This window comes from Sus scrofa, chromosome 5, assembly GCF_054392235.1.
Source record: "Sus scrofa isolate SSC_HxYL_T2T_F1_AM1 chromosome 5, Sscrofa_HxYL_maternal_Yorkshire_Landrace_v2.0, whole genome shotgun sequence".
Taxonomy (NCBI): Eukaryota; Metazoa; Chordata; class Mammalia; order Artiodactyla; family Suidae; genus Sus; species Sus scrofa.
Genome location: NC_139387.1, coordinates 98,784,522 through 98,803,906, shown reverse-complemented (window position 1 = coordinate 98,803,906; position 19,385 = coordinate 98,784,522). Strand labels below are relative to the sequence as shown.

Here is a 19,385-nt window from a genome sequence, read left to right as displayed (position 1 = left end):
AAGGCAAATCTAAAAAGCATATCAGATACACAAATTTAATGTTATTAATAAAACTGCTAGTTGCATAAGTAAAGGAGAATGAGTCGCTCCTACAGAGCCCGTGTCTTCAATATCATGTTATGAGGGTTAACTGCTCCTGCCCTCCTAAAAGGCTCTGTGGCACCCAGTCCTAGAGCACTTGGCTAGAGGCTCTTGGCTCCTGATGTTCGTTATCTTGGAAGCTGGTACCTTAGGGCCTGGGCCATTAGTTTCAGAAGGTTAAAATTCACACATATCTTGCATTTCCTTTTTATTTTAGGTGGCTTAGATAATTGTGATTCTTGAATTAATCAAAATCACAAAAGTAGACTAAATCAAATTTAGTCTTCTTATTCCCTGTTTCTAAAGCTATAGTATTACAGTAAAAAGACATCTAGAATTGTGTTTAAAATACTCTATCCAGTATCTAAAACCATCCAAAATGTAAAATTAAATAGTTTAAAAGATTTCTTCAAACTACATAATTCTAGTCTTTCACATATTTTTTCACATATTTTCTAGCATAAATTTGATTTATTTAGAGGAAAACAGCCATTTTCTGTTTGTTATTTAAATAATTTTGACAAAACTGCTATCAAAATACCTTAAAAAAACAACAACCAAAAAATGATGTTGGAATACTGACTTGGGGTCTTCCAATTCAAAATGAAAAGGAAAAAAACAGAAACTGGCATATGCTTAGAAACACTAATTGTAGGCTTGGGTTGGTGACTCTTCCTCCCAAAGCAATAGAACATTCTTTCTGTTGAAATAACAAAATAATGGCATTAACAGTTCATAGTCATAGTGAATAAAAAGACAGTGGGAAGAAACTCCAAGGAGAATTCCAACATGCCAAGGTGAAATGCAAAGAATGATGACGGCTCCTTACTTTTCAAAGATGAGCTTCCCAGTTCTCCTGGGATAAGTATTGAAGTGCATTACACTGGTGGAATTCCATACTTAGCCATATGTAAAGCTTGCTGAGGAGAGCAATTACAGAATCTTACATAGCAGTTACTCTTGAATTTTGCTCTCAAATCTCATTACTTACCAACTCAGAGTGAGGACACTGCTGTTAGTTGCTAAAATAAAAGTGCTTTCCGGTCCTGGAAAACCTCTGTGAAATCCCAGACCCTTGGACCTCAAACAGGTGGCACTCATGGGAAATCAAACATCAATCCATCCCTGTCAGTAGAAAGAGGTGGATGTCCCTGACTGGCTTTGTGAAGATGATGGAATTGTTTCCTTCATATCTGCCTTCTTGTATGCTGGAAAATTTTACCTTTAGGAGTCACTCTGTCTTAAAAGTGTACTGATTCAATGTAAATTCTCCTGGACTCACCACAGGCCGAATAGGTTTAATTTCTCTTATGCTAACTCTGTTAGTGAGTAGAACTGCCTAAAGGGTTGGTTGGGGAAGATGTGGAGAATACATAGAGGCTCAGTATGAAACAGCAAGTGATGAAATAGTCATGTCTGTAGACTGATGGCAAAGACAAGGGGAACAGGGACTGAAGAAGCTTTGGTGGAGGGTCCGGGAGCAAAGGCACTTACAAGGCTAATTTTCCAGCTCTGTTTCAAATCATTGTTAGTTGACAACTAACAGAATGTCTTGAATGAGAAGTAAGTTGTTAAGTCTAATTTTATCTATAAACACCCTAAGAGAAATGTATCTTTATATTTATGATGCTAACGAAATGAGAAAATACTCATCTAACAGACAATGACATAATACTTACACATCCTATGGGAATCATTTTAGGTTAACTGAAGTGGAGCTGAACATAGATTAGAAATACTTCTTGTCCAGGGGATCAGGGGCACTTCCTTTTGTATTTTAACTAAATCAACAATGAACAGTAGATTTAATTTCTTGTCCAACCATGTGAATTTGGAGAAGTTACTTCTCTTTCAGCTGTTCCCCTCGAGTTAGATACATGCTTTGGAGGCAGAAGTTCTGAGTCAAAACATCACAAGCAAGAGACATTCTGTCACAGTCCCTCAAGCGCCACCATGTCTCTGGGCTGGAATAGCTATTTGTTTACCATTCACTGCTGGGCTTCTAATCAATAGCCTAATGACTAACATCCAGGCACCAATTTCTGTAATTGCTTGTTATTGTAACAACAACAAAAAAACCCCCACATATTTTTAAATGCAGTAGATATTATAAGATAATAGAATAAAATCACTCTTATTACCAGAGATGAGCAGGGTTGGGGGTGGCTGCTATCAGCACTTGTCTTCTAGTCCTTGCATCCAAGGAACTGGGCATGTGATTGTGATTAAAAAAAAAAGCAAAACAAAACCAAAACCTGCATTTTTAGTTCTTTAATGTTTTACATTATAAGACTCTGTCAATTTTAGATTACAAATGACGGACAAAAAGATCTCTCCTTGTCTTCTTTCTTCTTTGTTTCTAGAAATGTTTCCTTTAGTCTGGAAATATAGGAATGTGTGTGTGTGTGTGTGTGTGTGTGTGTGTGTGTGTGTGTATCTCCTTATCCAAACTTACAAGCACTCTATGCAACTTGGTAGAAGGAAGACAAATTTTTAAAATTACTATGTTTTAACACTGTTCCAAATCAAGACTGAGATGAAGGAATCACCTTGAGGACTTCTCTCTACCATTTCTCTAGCTTCTGCACAGGCTGGATAAGTCTTGCTGATGAAATAGTACTTCCCAGGGTTCAGGTATAGTACAAGGGTTGCAACTTACAAATTAAAATGTTCTAGATTGACGATCACCACGTGATCCAGCCTAAGATCATGGAGCTATGAAGAGATTGGTAGGCAATGACTATTGTGAGACACATCAGAAACCCTACTTCCTATGGAAGCGAAGAAAGTGAATGTCAAGAATCCACGCAAAGAGTAAGTATTGTAACCTGAAAGTGCATATCTAGTTACTCTCTGAATTAGATTTGTTGGCATGTTTATCAGTATGCTCCTAGTCTTACTATTACTGTAAAGCCTGGAGTTGGTGACCTTGGTGGTGACCTCAGCAAATGTCCTTAATCTCTCTGAGCTTCCCTTTCATCATCTGTAAAAGGGGGATAATAACCCTTAATAAGCAGTATTGTCATAAGGATCTAAGGAGTTACATATTAGAGGGCTGAGCACCCAATCAATGAATTGGCGGTTAGCAGTCAGTAAATAATAGTAGCCTTGGTTACTGCCATTTCTCTGAGACCTGGCACAGAGCCTGGCACATAGAAGGTGTTCAGTAAGTGTGTATTAAATATATGAGTCTGATTGCGAACTCTTACAGAAGACTGACTACCTCTTCCCCAGCCCCTCACACATCCATTTTTTCCGTGTAGATGCTTGGCACATTTATTGACTCTGTACATATTTATTGGAAACTCAACAATGAACAAACCCATTGTCAGCAGTAGTGAAGTTTAGAGCCTGATGAGCATCTAGTCTTCACATTTGCATTTTTACAGGTGGTAAGGTTGCCATGCCATGGCTATTGTACTTTGCTTTTAAGTCATTTACATGAGCCCCCGTCGTGATCTGTGTTCCAGCGCTGCCTCAATGTGACTGTTCCTCTTCCTTGTGCTTATGGATGGCTAGTAACCTAAAACACTTTCTCCACAAGGGAAATCCAAAAAGTCGTATTTGGAAATGCATGTGGTGAATTCTCAACTACATTACAAGATCTACCTTTCAAAGACTGGGAAATTGCCTTGGCACAGCTTTCCTCAGGTGCTGGGATTGCAGCCCCTGGGAACAGAGCTGAGCTTCATCGCCATCTAGTGTTCAGATAATGTGGTGCCCAGATGCAGAGCTTTTAAAGTATGTGAGGTTTCTTAAGGGAGATAGAGTTGAAGGGAACTCAGGAGTCACCTGCTCTACTTCCCTTATTTATAAATAAGAAAAATGAATCCCTCTACAACATATGAACCAAACTCTCTTTTATAAAGGTTGACTGAAGAACTACCATCCCATTTAGTTGCTATTTCCCTCAACGGTGTAGACTATGGGGTGTGTGGCTGTGGCTGAACGTTCAATTTATGCAGCTATATAACCTCTTGTGAACTTGAGTGTTCTTACTTTTAAAATGAGGATGACGTATCGCTTCTTGGCCTTTTGGCTAAGATCAAGTGTAAAATGAGGATGATGTGGTTGTTCTAAGTATCAACTGAATGATAGGGTATGTAAAAGGGCTTTATAAATAATGCATTGTTAAAAGAAATCTGTTAATATATTTTTATTTTTTCACTTTTTTGCTATGGAAAGAGATGCATCTCATTCAAAACTGCACTTGCTGTTGAAAGCCGCCCGCTCAGGCATTCATAGCGTACTTCCATAACTATGTATTGCATGGCTATTATGCACATCACAGGAAGAAAGGACACCAAGACCAAGCGATCTCAGACTTTACCCTTGAGGAAATCACAGTCTGCTAATGAAGACAGACATCAATGCATGCAATGTGTTGTGATAACAGATACCACAGTAGAGACTGGTGCCAACTTTAGGGCTTGCACATAAAAGAAGAGTGTTCAGTACTGCCAAGGCGGGGTAGAAGAGGGTTGCAGGGACAGAAAACACTTTGTGTAGGAAAAAATAAACTTGGATTAAATTTCAAAGAAAAATGAACTTGAATTAATTTCTATGGTATACTAAAGAAATAGATGAGGATAGGTAAGAGGTGGAAATTTTAGATGCAGAATGTTAAAATATTGAAAAAAAACTATTTAAAAGGAATCATATCATCCTGTGGTTATGAAAATACTCCAATTCTGGTATATATGTCTTTATAACTCATGGCTACCATTCCAAACACATAACAGATTGAACTGGTTTGGAGCCAGTATTTCATAAGTTATAACCAAATTTGATATATTTTGTTTCAGTTATAAAAACTAAAATTATTTTAAATTGTGGAATAGCATATAATCTAAAGAGCCAATAGAAAACAATGAGAATTGAATAATTTTATGAAACCTCATCTAGGCTAATCATTCCATTGATTTATATATGAAATATCTATCCTTCAATTCTATGCATTAACAGCTGTTGGAGTTTTTCCTCCCTCTTTCTCATTATATTGAATGTTAAAAAAAACAAAGACAAAAACAAAAACAAAACCTTAATGGCCTAAGAGCTAGGAGTCATACTTTTTCTTTTCCTTCTGGTCTTCCTTATCATCCTCTGACATTCAGAGAATTACTTTTAGAAAGATTGATTGACAGTCATCTGTCCACACATCATTCATTCCAAATGGCTCTCTTCTGGGCCATCTCAGGGTAAGAACTGTTCATTAGTCCTTCAAAACATATCAGAAAGGACAACTCCATCAAAAAGACATTTCCATGTACAGCGAAAGTTGAAAATTACATTCTTCCTAGGTGTGTTTTCCCATGCTTCCACATGTCAAAGAGAATAGAAGAAAAAAAAAAAAAGACTTTTATAAATAAACAAGGTGACAAAATGAAAGAGAAAGAAAGCAATTTTCTTTGATTAAGGGAATAGGAAATTTCTAAATTTCACCAAGATTTGAGTTTTAAAAACTTGTTTAGAGCCTCTCTCCTTCATTTGCCCATCCCAAATAGTACCATTTTCAAAAAGGTATTGTGTCCTAATTTCAGGCTTGCTTATGTCACTCCTTCTGCTTTGAAATGCCATCCTCTCCTGTGACTTTTTCTTCAGTTTTTTTTTATGACAGCTATTGTTCCAGATGAATCCTGGAAATTACATCCTCTGGGAAATGACTCTGACTTCCTTTCCTGAAATATATTCACATTCTCTCCACTCCCTTGGTACCTTGTGCTAGTTTACTGCAGTAGATTGATTGCAGGCATGGCTTCAGTTATTCATGCCTCCCTTTTTTCAAGCTCTTTGCAGTCAAACTCTGGACCTCTTCCTACTGAGTCTATTTTCACATTTCCTTGAATCTGGGTTAGCCTTGTGTCTTGCTCTGGCCATTAATATGCAGAAGAATGGTTTTCCAACTCTAAGCTAAAACTCAGCAAGACTGCATTGCTTAGAATAAAGGACTTGTGAAATCCTAATAAGAGGATACTAATTAATCGCCTGGTTTCTCCATCCAATAACTTTCGGGCCTCTACCATCATAGTAGTTCACAAGAAAGATGACGAAATACAGATATTGACACCTTCTTACACTGAAGAATTTCACTGATATTGACAAGTAACGGTACCCAGAGACCAAGGGCCTTGGACAGTATCTTTGAGACCAACTGATTATCAGGCTGATCCTAAGAACTGGGTATTATCAAATATGTGTGACCAGTGAGGGCAAAACAAAGGTAAACAAACTACATTTATACCCTATGGGATTCTCTCAATCTTAAAAGGACGCTCATAATTATCTCTTTGACCACTGTCGGTGTTCATTAATTAACAGAAAAGATTATTGGAGAATATGAATACATTACTTTGTAGTGTTAGTCTATTTAGTGACATAATTAGTCTTCGCAGATGTCTGAAATGACACAAACAACAGCACTTCAAGGTGCCAGCTGCCTTGAAATGGAAGGCTTGAAATTGTCCCTTGGTCACTGACGATTCTGGCAAAGCTCTGTGAAAAACACTGGCACATAGTATTCCAACAAGGAGAAATCACTACCTCTGAAAAAAAATATCAGCGACCACAAGTGTACTTGGATCCAGGAATCAAAGAGAACAAAATGCTTTGGGGGAGTGGGGTTTGTGGTTTCTATAGGAGGTTTCTGACTTCTCAATTATCAGAGTCAAGTTGGGGCACGCCATTCCTGGAAGGAAAAGGTGACGTGCAGCTGGAGCTCATTCCTCCTTCTCTACCACCTTCCCTGAAGCCCCGGTATTAATCCTACTGTGCTCTTCAGAGGCAAACTTCAGTCTAGAGGAGAAGCATGGGCAAGCTAATGGCATTCACCATCTGGGATTTCTTAATGTCAGACATACTATCCTCTTCTCAGGTCAATATTTTTAGCCCAAAACTTTCCATCACAGAAAAATAGGTAGGGTACCTTTTGAATTATGGAATAACACCAATTCATATGCATGCACACATACCAATGTTTAATTTCCAAATAGCCATTATACATAATCATCGTAAAAGCCTATAATCCTAGCATTTAATAGAGAAATTCAGAAATTCCTTCCTGCAAACACCACATTCAGGATAAGGAAATTATCCCAAGGGAGGAGGTCAGGAAAAATCTATGATTCCAAAGGGATAGTATATATTTCTGAGAGGAAAAAGTGGCTTTATCTAGTTTTGTAGCCAAAACTTGAGGTGCCCCCCGCCACTTATGGAGATAAGGCATGATGCCATTGGATTTCTTTCTTATTTTTTACCACTTGGGATGATCCTTGTGTGCTCTTGATCCCTGCTTCCAGGTGGGTGACAGAAGAATGATGTGTGAGCATCTTTTACAGTGTTCAGTTTGTTATAAGAACGTGTTACAGAAATTGAGCTTTCTAGGGTCTGACTCATCTGAGTGCAATGCAGACCACAGTAGGCAATGCTGTAATGTCAGGGTAAAGCGTCTGATTCTACAAAGAGAGGAAACGATATTGCTTGACACTAACAACTTCTGGATTAGAGAAAAGGAGCTGCTAGTGGGAATCCTATATCCTTTCTAAATGGTGATGGGAGAGTCAAAGTGCAGGAGAAAAATAGATTTGATCAAGTTAAGGAACTTCACTGGAGTGGGGGTGGATGTTTATGCATCAGAAGATTGAGAAGGAAAACTATTCTCAATAAGAGAGTTAGACAAGAATTTTTTTTTTCTTGTCTTTTTAGGGCCACACCCACAGCACACAGAGGTTCCCAGGCTATGGGTCAGAGCTGTAGCGGCTGGCCTACACCACAGCCACAGCAACACCAGATCTGAGCCATGTCTGTGACCTACACCACAGCTCACCACAATGCCAGATCCCTAACCCGCTCAGTGAGACCAGGGATCGAACCTGCATCCTCATGAATCCTAGTCAGATTCATTTCCGCTGAACCATGAGGGGAACTCCTGAACAAGGTATTAACCACTCTCTGGGAAGAACACAGGAAACTTTGACTCCAATGTACCATGAAATTAGTAAACTGAGCAAAGTGGGAAATGGTGCATGATATATAAAGAGGTGCCATGTGCCCATTTATGGGCCAGATCTCAAGTTCCATTGCAGAACTGATGATCTGCAAAACCAAGGCAGAGACAATTAAGACTAGAGGGATGAGGAAAACCAACTTTGGGAGAGGGTTCTCCACCTCAGAACTAGCCTGGGAAGATAGGCAGTTATTCTCAAAAAGGGCAATTGATATTCACCTGACTCTTGGAGGACTTGAGGGAAACATGGCCCATGCTGTTTTCAGTTGCTTTGAGAGAAGAAATTATTGTCTTGGAGAAATAGATTCATTTTCCCACCTGCTATGAAAGCCAAATATTGAGAGACCTCTGTATGATTTCACAGGGGTATGGTTTTTTCAGGAAGTATGGAGGGATAGTATTTTGAGATACCTCGTAATTTTTGTATCTTTCTTAGTAATTCATTCCCATGCTCCTGTCTCCTTCATGCAGAGATGTGCCCAATGCACCTGGAGAGAAGTGTGATCAGGCAGTGACAGAAGAAAAAGAAAGAGGTATATTTTTAATGTGAGAAAGACACCTAACATTTCTTTCTAGAACTGGGGGGAGTACTCAGTTAGAAAAAAATTCTCCCAGATAGTAGAAAAAAGGAAAGACAAAGAGGGTAGAGATAAGAAGAGTGGTGATGTTGAGGTTCTGTTTCTGGGAGTGGCTATGAAGCAGCCACGTGGACAAGAATCAAAAGTGCCTTGGACTAGAACCATCCATGAAGGACATTGCTTGTATTCCCAGAGGTTATAGGGAAACTGAGTGAGCATGTGGCCAACTGCCCAGCCTCAGCCCCAGTAAGGACCATACACAGAAGCTGCCCTGGGTCTGTACGAACTCTTCTTTCCCCCAGCGTTGGAGGAGGACTTCCCTTTGCAATAACCAGATGCAGATGGAGAGTTCTTGTGTCCTGATGTTGGTGAAAATACATTGTATCATAAGCAGATCTTCAGAGTGGTCCTCCCCCTTACCTACCTTCTTCTCTACTTCCCCAGTCACATTTGACCTCATGCTACCTCTTTCCTCTCTTCCTCACTGTGTATTTCTCTTTTCAACCACAGGACACTGGCACATGCTGTCCCTGCTGTCTGGAACATTCCTCTCACCTGCGTACTTGCCACTGCCACTCCCTCCTCTAAACACACACATTAAATACATTTATTCTTCAGATCTCAGCTGAAACAGTGTATCCTTGAGGAAATTTTAAGAGAAGTTAGATTCTTACCTACATATACACATACGTAAACTATCATTCCTATCAAAGTGTATTCGGGATTATAATTGCACATATATTATTAGCAGTATGGTTATATGGTTATCGTCCTTCTGGGCTACTTGGCCCTGAACACAATGAGGACAGGAATTACATATTTTTGCCAACCCTTTATATTGTCAGCACTCAACATATGCATGGCAAATAGGAGCTGCTCCACAAGTATTTTGTGAATGAGAAGATGCACCTTTATCTAATACTGTCCCTGGCATGCATATAATAGGTGATGCAGGCGCACGCGTACACACACACACACACATACAGATCGATCTTCAATAAATAAATAATCCAAACAGGTTAACTGTATGTTAATTAAGCACATTTATGAATTACTTGTTTAAGATGCTGTGGGTAAAGTGGAATAAATATCAACATTTCAGCCAACCAGGTAAGGGTTGAACTGTAGTTCTTCAAGTAAGTGACTACATTTGGGCAAAATATCTTACCCTTTTAAGCCCCTTTTTCCTTGAGGAAAATAATAATTCTGAACTTGGGTTTCAGGTTCAAAAGTTATACTGTATACAAACTGCCTATCCCAGTGCTTATTATGTAGTAAGGGCTCCATAAATGGTGGCTACTGCCATGAGTGAACTCATGTAAATCATGTAGAGCTCAGTTTAGTTGAGTTCCCCACAGAAACAGTGCTGGACACCTAAGATGGATCCAATAAAAGCTGTAGAATAAACAAGTGAAAAAACACATGTTCAGAATGACTTGAAATCTCTATTGTTCCAACAGTTTACTTTTCAAAATATGCTAGAACAATGCAGAATTCTACCACTAGGTGTCAATAAATATACGCTAGAAAAACAAGGCCTAGGATTCCTAGATTCTGATACTGATGTAAATTTTCTTGTAAAAGTAATATCAGGGCACAACTATTTATATAAACAAAGTGATGTGTTCAGTTATTCAAAAGTTCCCAACTCTCCTAACTATCAAGTAAATCAAATATTCACACTCTTCCTTTTCTTTCCTTTCTTTCTCTCTCTCCTCTTTTTCTCTCCTTTTCTCTCTCTCTCTCTTCCCCTTTCTTTCTTTATTCCAGGGAACAAAGAACAAAGACTTTAATTCTCACATTAAAAGTATGCCCATGTATAAACAAGGAAGCTAAGACCTATGGCTGGCCAATGCCTGGGTTGGGAACATGAATTTTCTATCACAGCTCAAATGCCTTCAGTTTGCACCAACCCCACTAAATATTTAAAGGGCATTCTTGGGTTCCCCTTGAGGCTCAGCAGAAATAAACCTGACTAGTACCCACGAGGATGCAGGTCTAATCCCCGGCCTTGCTCAGTGACAGATACACATGACTCGTATCTGTCATTCCTGTGGCTGTGGGGTAGGCCTCTGATTCGACCCCTAGCCTGGGAACTTCCATATGCCACAGGTGCAGCCCTAAAATTTAATTAATTAATTGATTGATTAAAGGTCATTCCACCTCTTTCTCACTGTGGGTCAAATTCCTTGACTTTTTTCCTCAGTTCATCCATGATTCAGCTTTCTTCCGTTTTCATCTGGATACAGACTACTACTTCTTTGGGTCTCTAACAGAAGGCATCCTTTAAAATGTCTTATTTTAGCCATCCCTTACTAGATATGGATTCTGTGTTACATACTACATTAGTTTGCTACAGCAGCCAGAAGGAAGTATCACAGACCGGGGAGCTTCAACAACAGAGCTGTATTTTCTCATAGCTCTGGAAACTACAAGTTCAAGAGCAAGACGCCAACAGGGTTGATTTCTTCTGCACCTCTCTCCTTGACTTACAGATAGCCATCTTTTCCCTGAGTCTTCACATCATGTTCTCTCTATACACGTCTGTATCTAAATTTCCTCTTCTTATAAGAACACCATTCTTCTTGGATTAGGATTCACATAATGACTTCATTTTAACTTAATTTCTCCTTTAAATATTTTATCTCCAAATACAGTCACATTCTGAGGTACAGTTAGTTAGGACTTCAAGAAATGAATTTTAAAGGAACACAATTCAGCTTATAGCCATAAACCCTCAAAGCACTCCAAAATTTCTCAATAGCATTTACCATAACTGTACTTATTTACATGCAGAAATCATGTCTAAGTGTCTGTTACTTACTTGTAGGCTGTAAGTTTCCATAAGGGCAGGAATTGGGTATGTTTGGTTAAAAATGTAACCTTAGTGTCTGCAAATGGATCTGGTGTCTAGCACAAAGTAGGTTATCTTCTTTACATTGCTATCAATATCACTCTACTGCTATTTTCTGTTTAACTTCAATGTCCAACACAAACTGGCTGAGTACATACTTGAAGACATGTAATAACTACAACTGAAAAGAATGCTCTGGACAACTTTTTTTTAAAGAACTACTTAATTTCTTGAGAATGCCAACCCACTGATATGGTCACCCCTCCCTGGCCACATATTTGCAGCAGCAAACAGAGGAAGAACGTTCCATACAGTCAGGTGTACTTCATAATAGCAAATTAGTCTCAGCTCAGGTTTAACATGTTGTGCTTTTGATGGCCCACTAATAACACAAGCTGGGCTAGTTTGTGAAGCAGGTGTCTAATGGCACCATATTCAGTACCGCCCTCGGGCCCAGGCACTGGAGCCTCTGGCCTGGCCTTCACTGCTGCTCTTCTAGCTGCACTTCTCCTTGTCAGGAAAGAATCTACAGGGCAAATTGCATGATGCATGACCACGTGTTACCCATATACCCCATCTTTCTAGACTTTCCTCCAGGTACTTAAGACCCTGAATTTTCCTGCCCAAACTCCCTGGGACTGCTTCTGGGAATTGCATGGACCCCTTTCCCAGTCCATCTTACTGAGAGTATTCCAGGCCCAAAAGATGGCCAGAGAGCCCTCACGGTGTAGAACAGAGCCAGGTGCAGAATGAAAGGAGGACAGGACTGGGTCAGAGGGCCCCACTTGATCTTAGTTCTGGCTCCCGAAATATAGGGGCAGGCCTGGATGTCTTTGCCTGTTTTATATTCTAATGTCTCATCTGACAAATTATACTAAAACCCACAGAAAAGCTTCCCAATCTTCAGCCCCAGGAAATCATATGCTTCTCTGGAGTCAGTTACTGAACCTATGTAGTGCCTAAGAGCCATCCAGGCCTAAAATCAAATACCAAATCTACCACCACTATCTGTGTGACTTTAGACAAACTGCTTAAACTTCCTAGCTTCAGTTTCCCCGAATGAAAAAAAAGGGTTTGGGGAAGTTAAATAAGATAATGTATTTACGGTAACATTTCGTGATGTTTCCTACTGCCCTAGACTCAAAGCTGAGAAAAAAAGACGTATTATGTACCCCACACTTAAAGAACACATCAGTTAAGTATGCACCAACAATTGGGGCCAGATACCTTCCACAGGGCATGTAAAAAGACAGCCAAACCCTCTGTAGTACCCACATCATCACCCCAACCCTCTTCCTCAGCATAATCCTAGAAAAATTACAGAGGTATGAGGAATGCAGGAAGAAGTAAAATATAGCAATCGAAAAATGCATACAAAACAGAAAAGGAGAAACACTGGTAATGAAATAGGAAAAATAACAGACCTGGTCCTCTAAATGAGTCATAAAGTAAATGGCAGCGATAGGCAATATTTGCATTTCAAACAGAATTCATTTGGGGCTATTATTTCCAGCTCTTTCTTTAATCATGTAGGGTACATGCGCTAAGAGAAATGAGATTCCATTTTTAGCCCCTGACATTGAGAACCCAGAGAAAAGGTGAAGACTTCATCAACCAACTGGGAAATAAAAGGACGTTGAAAAAAAAATTTGATGAAGGAAGAGATGAGATATAGAAACTACTTCCCTCTTTTCTTTGAGGATCTGAAAGTGTGATTATTTAGATTCCTGTTGCACAGTCTTTAAAAAGACAACATTGGAGGGATTGAATTTCTAGAGAGTACTAGGACTGGGGCCAATGATACATAATTATTAACCAGAAGCATGCTCTGAACATCCGACAGGCCTTTACCACTATCCTCCCTAACACTTTATGTAAGACCATAAACCAAGGTACACGACAACCTATCTTGTTACCAAGATGAATTTACTGAGAAAATGTTCTCATTATGAGCAGTTTATCCAAATGAGGAAAGTGATTTACTGGTCAGAATACCAAGGGGGCGGGGGGAGCATGATACATGATTCTAATATTTCAGCTTTGTGTTCAAATCTTGGTTCTTCCTACTAGCTGGGTGATTTCAGGTGAGTCACTCAAGACTTCTGAGCCTCAATTTCCCTTTTAGAACAGGGGAGTCACAATCTCTACTGAGTAGATATGTTGAGAGTTAAACATGTTTTCAAATGCAAAGAACCAAGAGTGTGTCTTGCACAAGGCAAATGTTTCATCCCTACCTATCATTCCTGCCCTGGTAGGTTTGAATTTCTGTCCTAGGAATTAAATGGAAACTCTCTCAGTACCATTTACAGGACCAGTAACTCCTGAAATGTTAATATCTCTTCATATTTAAGGAGATCAAAATGATAATTCTTTTTTGGAAGGTCTCCAAACTTCCAATTATAAAATAAATAAGTCACGGGGATGTAATGAACAGCATGAGAAATACAGTCAACAATATTTTACATTCACTTTGTAAGGTGGCAGATGGTAATCAGACTGTGATGATCATTTTGCAATACATTCAAATATCAAATCACCATGTTGTATACCTGAAACTAACTGCTAATTCTTATACTTTTTAAAATTGCCATAATTTTACTCTTATATTGGAAAAAATAGAGCTTAGGAAAGGCAAGTTACTGGGATTTTTTGGCACTATCAAAAGAACTAGGAATCAAATCTAGTTCTATCCAGTTAAGCAAAGGGGAATTATTTTAATTTGATTAAGAAATATTTAAAGTGAAAAAATAGCTTTGTCATAAGTACGCTATTAAACTGATGAAAGAATTACTTTTTATGGAGCCTAGGACAAGTGAGAGTTTTGTTTATCTGGGTAGATGGTGGTGGTGTTGCTATACCCTGATCCACTCTGCCAACAGTGGCACCAGCCCCCAGTTCTTGAGATGATAGCTGCTCACAGCTATCCTTTACTCTGGAGAATGTCTCTCTCTAACCTAGTACTGCTTAGCCTGGGAGGTTATGCCCACCTCCCTCTACCCTTCTACAACCCACCATACCTAATGAAAGACTGACCAAGGATAAAAATGGTGACACACTTGCCTCAATGTGGGACCCAATGTGAGATACAACTCATGCTTCAAAGCCCCCACAGGATGAGGCTGGAACATCCTAGCTTCATCCCAGGAGTTCATCCTAGAAGTCCATCCTCTTCAGCTGAGTCTTCATCCTGGCTTAGCTCCTCCTCCTGCCTTGTCCTGCTTCCCTCACTCCCTTCTCTCGAAGGCTCGCCATTGAGCAAATAACTCCATCTGAATTCCTATCTCCAGCTCTGCTCCTAGGAAACCCAATCTAAGACACTTGAGAAAGAAGATTACTGATCATTAATTTTATCTTTGAAAGAAATAAAAATTAAAAGAATGCAAATTAGGATTCACTTGTAATGCAAAGGGAAAGCATTTAAAACTTGGAATTCTGAAACAATGCTAAAATCTTGTCTTTTGAAATAGACAACTTGTAAAATACTATGAACGTGAACTTAAAATGTTTAAAACATCCATTTATCACAGATCAATAATGGCACAGAATGGGAACTTACCATATAAAATAGCCCATTAACTTTCTCAGTTTTTGACTTTGAAAAACTTACGGTTTCCAAATGAGACAAGTTGGGGGGTGGGGAGATGCATTGAGGGTTTGGGATGGAAATGCTATAAAGTTTGGTTGTGATGATTGTTGTACACCTACAAATGTAATAAAATTCACTAAGTAATTTAAAAAAAAACTTTCTCTGTTTTATGGTTTAGAGAAAATACTTTCTGCATCTCCTCCCCCTCAATCCTCAAGCTTGAAGCCTCAAGTTTTCCAAGTTTGGAGAAACCATTCAAGTGGCCAAAAAGGCAATTTTTGGTCAAAACTCCAAAATAAAAGTGACAGAGATACCTTCCATCTTAATGTGTGTAGTTTTTTTCCATTTTTAGAGCAGCTGTGAGTTGCACACTATGTCAGACTCTGCTGATATATTGTATAAGATTTCAGAGCCCAAATACCCTCTTTTGATTACGCAACTAAAATTAAAAATTGCTTTGGATGCCATTCAGAGTCTTTAGGAATATCTGAGGTCATTCCAAAGAGGCATGGGATTTCAAAACTGTAAAAGAATGAGAGAATTAAATAAGAGAAATTAAGGTCTTAGTTTTCTCAATTACATGATTTACAGTTTCTATGTTGCTCTGTCATTAGACAAAAATATTAAAAAAATACTACCCTATAGCCTAACATTCAGAAAAGCTCATTGCTAAATATTAACCTAAAACACTGTATTTGTCTTTCTTTTAACAGAAGTGTTTTACAAATGCAACTAATGTTCTTATATATCATCACAGTTCTTCTACAAATTCACACAGACATCTTTATAAATAAGTTTCAATGTTACTGTTGAGCCTGGAAGTCAAATATAAGATGAAATTGCAACCCAGAACTCAGAAGAGAAGTAACAACTTTAGCCCCACACTCACCACAGTGAGATTAATCAATACCCCCAAAGGACACCTCGGATCTCAAGACATTTGCCCAAGGTAGAGAAAAATCCCTGGAATGTCTTTTCAATATTCTCAACCATGCTCAGATAGATGAAATAGATGAAGAGAAAAGCAGCAGAGGATAAGATAACTGGCTAGCCCCAAATCAGATTTTGCTGTTAGAGAATTTTTTCCTTCTATTTTTTTAGATAGTTAAGGAAGCCAACAAACATCTGCTGTAAGACACCAGGAGTCAAAGAAGTTCATCCAAAATGAAATGGATGAGTTACTGCTCTTCAATTCTATTCTTATTTCATTAGTAAAAAGAGACTCTATTGTTTTTTTATTGTTGAAAATGGTTGTGGAAGAAGAAATACTTCTATAAATGAAAGGATTTTTGTATAATTTTCTGTTAGAAAATATCTGATCAGCTGATTGTCTTCAGACTCCAGATTTCCACTGGCCAAATACTATTTATCTTCTTGGAAGACTCTGGCAGGTTTTCTCTTCTTAGGAAATGAGTTGGAAAACAACAGTGAGACTTCAAAGCAAGGCTCAGGGTTATCTGCTGATTTATGAGATGACTATTCTCATCACTTATCAGAACACTGAGTCCTTCCTGCGGAACTGCAATCCTAGTATGTAAATAGAATGGAGGAACTGCTGGGTATCATATTCAGCGTAAGAAACAACTCTACTGAAAGGGCCATAACAAACGAGTCCTAAAGGCTGCGTGTGGTACGGTTGAATGTCTGCTGAATATAAAGTTTTGGAGGCTTGGAAACAACCTTGGTTCCCTTAATTTATGCTCAGCGTTATACATTCCAAGTTAGGGCACTATCTCTCTCTCTCTCAAGTTTCTATTGATTTTCCCCATTTCTCAATTCCCTTGCTCTCCCTAACTGAGAGTAAGAGTAAATAGATCTCATGCTGATTGTGCCTCTGTCTTGTTGTCTGAGCCTAAAAAAGTTATAGAACCTCAATAGTCCTTAATTTTCCCACTCCTTAAATGGGAATCATTGTTCAGGAAAGCTCATAGTAATAAAAATTAACAAAATAGCAGTCCAGATGCTGCCCACAAAGATTCTGATGTAGGAGATCTTGGTGAATTTGGAAAGAAAATAGAAGTAAATATATATAGAAAGAAATAAATACATAGAGGGCTCTCTAGATGACTTTGATCTTGAGCCGGTTTCAGGCACTACTGGACAATATTAGATGACCTCTGAGGTGTTTTATAGACTTATGAACATGAAATCTATTCTATAATAATAGAAAATTTTGATGTGAAATAATTTCCTCACCTCGAGGTTGCCAATTTCTCAAACAGCAACTTCTGAATGTCCTTGGTAATATTAAATAGCCACTCATCTCAGTGAGAATGGAGCAATGAGAGAACAGAGGAAAAAATCAAATTAACTAAACTGGCTTTTGGGAAATGCTCCAGCGACTCTGAGCAGAATGAACTTTTGGTTTCTCCTCAGTTACGTTGTTATGTAAATGTATCAATTGGGATATCATCGAAATATAGTTGTATTAGAAGGATAAGTGAGAGAAGCTTAACCAAGAGACTGTCTCTTTAAATGTGGACAGTGGGAAGAGAAGTCCAAAACTGATGGCTCTGTAAAGAATGGGGAGGGAACCAATATTAGCCTCTAGAGATTTGAGGTTTCCCAGTTAGTTGTGTGGCCTTTTAGGAGAGGTGCAAAGCCAACCTGCAGTAACCTCGCAGGGAGAAGTTCAGCGGCTGAATCCCTGGCCTCAACCCTCTCTTCTTCCAATGTCCTGTCGGTATCACCAATCTCCCATTGACTGACCCCAGACAGGAGAGGAATGGCAAGGATAATGCAAAGCCTACTTCACATTAGTCTCCTGGGGATACAGAGCAAGATGTCATAGGATGCTGAGGGAGAAAATGTGATTAACCCGCACAAAGACCTAGCTCTGCCCCTGAGGTTTCAAACTTACATAATAGACACTGAATCTTCTTTAAATGTTCCTTACTTAAGTCACATGCATCCTTCCTATTTTAGCTCCTATTTTAACTCAGCTCAGATGTTTTCTATCCCTTATAGTTGTCCCTGACTCTTGCCCACAAGCTGTAGCAAGCCCTTCTAAGAAACAACTTTCATGATTGCTCTTTTTACATCATGTTTTAGGCCCATGATTAAATTATGATTGAATCTCTCATTCTGAATAATCTATGTCAAAGTGTCCTTGAGGGTTTTGGTTGAGTCAAACTGAGGGGTCTGACAGATCAGACTGTTAACTTGGTTTACACTGAGATATAACATCATCTACGGCTCATGTGTTCTTTCTCCCTTTGTCAAAATGTCCACCTAAGGAATTCCTCTTGTGGCACAGTGGTTAACGAGTCCGACTAGGAACGATGAGGTTGCGGGTTCGATCCCTGGCCTCGCTCAGTGGTTAAGGATCCAGCGTTGCCGTGAGCTGTGGTGTAGGTTGCAGACATGGCTCGGATCCCGCATTACTGTGGCTGTGGCGTAGGCCGGTGGTACAGCTCCGATTAGACCCCTAGCCTGGGAACCTCCATATGCTGCAGGAGCAGCCCAAGAAATGGCAAAAAGACAAAAAAAAAAAAAAAAAAATGTCCACCTGAGAAGTCATATACCATGGGAATATTGCTTTGTAAGTACAGAAAACTAGATGGACCTTCTTGTAGAACAGCCTTCTTAGATTGTGCTCTCAGCTCTGCCTTCCTGATATACCCACCTCCACTGGTCAAGCGGGAAAGCCAGAGAAAGCCAAATACCCATATCAAGTGATTATAACGCCTTCCTCACCTCTGGCCCACTATCTTTTTCCTAATTTCCACTGAAACAATCTCCATGTCACTGAATTATGTGAAATAAGACAATGTAAAGGAGTATTTCTGAGTAAAAGGAGTATTGCTTTCTTTCAATATACTACAGTTTCAGTCATGGTTCCTGCGGTTAAATTCTGATGACTTGTGTTGAACTTGGAAAGTACCTTATTACCTAATCTTGCTAAAGTATTTATTACTTGGCAAAGTAATCCTTTATCAAGGATTATTTTGGATAAATGTATTTGTTTTGTGAGTTCTTTGGAACACTTACTTTAGATACTTTTGAATGATTTTATTTATACATTATAGTTAAGAGGCATAAACGTAATATCTGATTTATAGAAAACTCTCCATAAAAAAGTAACCATTGATATATTTGGAGTTGCTAACAGTGGCTGACATTTTTTTAGTACTTTAATGCGTATTATCTTATTTACTCCCACAAAGTAGGTATTAGTAGGCCTCCTTCATTGTTGAAAAAATTAAGACTGAGTGGTTGAGTTTCTCAAACAGGATCACATAAGAGAAAAACAACAAATTCCACATTCAACTTCAGCCTTTCTGA

The 19,385-nt window shown here is 38.9% G+C and overlaps 1 protein-coding gene and 1 long non-coding RNA gene across 4 annotated transcripts in view; one reads left to right on the top strand and one right to left on the bottom strand.

Annotated features, from left to right (window-relative positions):
- The window catches only part of LOC146403580 (uncharacterized), a 688,950-nt gene that overhangs the window by 638,323 nt on the left and 31,242 nt on the right, over positions 1-19,385 (top strand). The window contains exons 1-2 of one of the 3 annotated variants that reach the window (XR_014804438.1): positions 2,787-2,895; positions 4,267-4,396. The gene's annotated coding sequence lies outside the window, so the exon portion shown is untranslated. Of the gene's footprint in view, positions 2,896-4,266; positions 4,397-19,385 lie in introns of those variants that run through there. The other 2 variants (XR_014804437.1, XR_014804434.1) reach the window with 2 other exon arrangements.
- Positions 11,301-16,161, bottom strand: LOC146403581 (uncharacterized). The gene is made up of 2 exons (XR_014804658.1): positions 15,991-16,161; positions 11,301-15,216 (listed from the first exon to the last, which is right to left on the bottom strand). It is a non-coding gene; the product is annotated as an uncharacterized LOC146403581 (long non-coding RNA).